Genomic DNA, 3255 nt, shown 5'->3' on the forward strand with positions numbered 1-3255 from the left:
AATAGTCTAAGAAAATGGTTTTACTGGATATAAAAAAATTACACTTGGATCTTAGCAAATAAAAAGATTCTTTAGCTCATACTCTGTGTTGGAGTATCTACACAGATTGTAGCAATTCATTTGCTTTCCCATAGTGCAAATTGCAATCCTCTTGGCATTATTTTATTTGGCTGATGACTGTCTGCCAGTATGCAACTTGTAAAAGATGAGATATCAACAATTCTCCACAGGAATATTTATCAATACCTGTCTTACAATAGAAAGAGTGATTTTTTTAAAGATCAAAACCATTGTTTTATCTGTTGTTGTCAGTTTCTCTGTGCTTATGTGAATCTTTGTTTGAACTCTCTGCAGTTCCCCTCCCAGCAGTAGTCCCATAAGTTTTTATTGTGGCCCCATCCTCCCCTTAATTTCTTAACAAACTCCAGCTTCTTTGAAGGTGGATATTGTGTGTATTGTTTCTCTATGCTGTGTATTGTTCCTCTACCTCAGCCCAATGCTAAAACAAAAATTACTTCAAGGAATATCAGACCACGGAGTTGCTAATGTTTTCCATTCATCTTATTTAGAGTCACAGAATATCCCAAGCTGGAAGGAATCCTCAAGGATCATCAATTCCAACTCCCTGCTCCTCACAGGACTACCTAAATCTAAACCATATGATTAAGAGCATTGTGCAGATGCTCCTTGAAATCTGACAGGCTGGATGCCAGAGCGCTTCCCTGTGACTTGGTCCAGTGACTGACCACTCTGTGAAGAACCTTTTCCTGATGTCTCATCTGAATTTCCTCTGATGCAGCTTCGTGCCATCTTCTTGTGTCCTGCTGCTGATCACCAGAGAGAGATCAGCACCTCTGTGAGGAATCTGCTGGGCTGTGATGAGTTCACCCCTCAGACTTCTCCAAGCTGAACAAACCCAGTGACCTCAGCTGCTCCTACTGAGTCTTGCCCCCGGGGCCTTTCACGAGGCTGGCCACCCTGCTCTGAACACACTCTAATAGTTTATTGTCCTTCTTGTGTTGTGGTGCCCAAAACTGCAAGCAGGACTCGAGATGAGGCTGCACCAGCGCAGAGCAGAGCTGGGCAATCCCCTCCCTGGGCCAGCTGGCAGTGCTGTGCCTGATGCACTGTGGGGCACGGCTGGCCTTTTTTCTTTAGTGGTATTTGCATCGCTGTGTTGTCCTCTGCTAGGCTGGGGGAGTTTTCTGATTTCCACAATAAACAGACAAGCCAGTTCCAGTTAGATCCATGAAAAGCACTAAACCTGGTGTGATTTTCCTGTGCTCCACGTCTGTTGGAGGCACCAACTTTGCTCATTGCCCTTTACTGCTGCTACTGCTTTAAGGAATCAGAGAATTGCTTAGGTTGGAAAAGAGCCTCTAAGACCATCAAGTCCAAGCATTAACCCAGCACTGCCAAGCCCACCACTAAACTGTGCCTCCTAGGTGTTCAGTGCTGCTAAAGCACAGAGAAAAACTACTATAAGTGAATTGTCAATTTAACAAGGTGGACAACCACAGGCAAACATCTATGCCAGAGGGATATTTCCACAACAGGGACTTTGAACCACCCTGTCCACTTCAAAAAAGGAGGAACTGGGCAGCCCTCAGTGGTGACAAGGTGCTTTCCTGGATGACTGAGCTAACCTGTTTTCAGAACGTGGGCCAGCCTGGATAAAGTATGACACTACCTCTTCAGCAAATTACAGAGGCTGGAGTTACCAACAAGAGATTGGAATTGGCACCCTTATAAGAAATAGAGAACAGCAGAAATTCATATTTTCATTAGTTAAAATGGTCAAATAGAGTATTGTGCTGGCTTTGGGTGGGGTAATTTTCTTTGCAGTAGCTGGTATGGAGCTATTTTGGGTTTAGGCTGAAACCAGTGTTGACAAGAGAGAGATGTTTTTGTTATTGTTTATCAGTGCTTGCACACAGTCAAGGCCTTTTCTGCTGCTCACCCCACCCAGCAGTGAGCGGGCTGGGGGTGCACAGGGAGCTGGGAGGGGACAGAGCCAGGACAGCTGAGCCCTCTGACCAAAGGGACATTCCACACCACAGGGCATCGTGTTCAGCACATAAAGCTGGGGAAGGAGGAGAAAGGGGGGCACATTTGGAGTTACTGATTTCCCCAGTGACTGCTATGTGTGATGGAGCTTTTCTTTCCAGGAGATGGCTGAACACCTGCCTGCTCATGGGAAGCAGAGAATTAATTCCTTGCTTTGCTTTTCTTGCATGTGCATCTATTGCTTTACCTCTTAAAGTGTCTTTATTTCTATCCATGAGTTTTTGCCTTCTACTCCTCTGATTCTCACCCCGATCCTGCTGGTGGGGGAGTGAGTGAGTGACTGTGTGGTACTTGGCTGCCAGCTGGGGTTAAACACTGACAAGGATCTGTGTGGTAGCTGTAATAACGGGTTATGACCCTGGCACACAACACAGGAGCATTTTTAACTTTCATCCTGTAGAAGTTATGTTTACTATGAAATTCAACACAGTCTTATTTGTGTGTAAGTGAAATCCCTGTAGTCCTACTGAAGGAAGATGGACTGCTGCTAATGCTTTTGGTGTCTCAAGAAAAGTAGTACAGAGCAGTTTGTAAAGATAGATGCTCCAAAAGGGGTAAAACTCAGCCAGCACATTTGGTGTGGAAGAAGAAATCAACAAAAAAGGACTAAACTAACTTACAGAACAGTTTAGGGACATGTTGCTTTAAAAAAGACTAATTTTTAATTTAGGTATGATTGCTGCTCATAACAAAAGAGCATGAGAGCTGCACCAAAGGGTCTGGGCAAAGGACTGCTTGAGCAGACTGTGATAATTGGGCTGAAGAGGTCGAAAGATGTGAAAGGAATCATTATCGGTGATCACAAGTCTGTTGAGACCTCAGCAATCCAAACAGGAGCTGAGATGGTGTGGAGGTGATGAAAAAAGAAGATTGGATCTTAGCAGTGAAGTGATAGATGAAAACTCAGATAAAAAGGGAAAAAACTCACACGATGAAGAATTTAAAATTTGCTTGTATGTTTTTCCTGGTAGGATGACTTGCTACAGCTTGACCTTCTGGGGCTTGTTTAGCTCTCTCTGCCGAAGTTTGAAAGACAGGCCTTGGAGAACATGGGTTCAGAGAACAAGCAGCCCTGTTTGGTGCATTTTCGGCGTTTTCCTCCTGCAGGGCACGGTCTGTGTTTCTCCTGAGTTCTGCTACCTCGCAGCGAGCCCTGGTGAGCCCGGCTGGGAGCAGCGCTCGGGCGGT

This window comes from Prinia subflava, chromosome 2, assembly GCF_021018805.1.
Source record: "Prinia subflava isolate CZ2003 ecotype Zambia chromosome 2, Cam_Psub_1.2, whole genome shotgun sequence".
Taxonomy (NCBI): domain Eukaryota; kingdom Metazoa; phylum Chordata; class Aves; order Passeriformes; family Cisticolidae; genus Prinia; species Prinia subflava.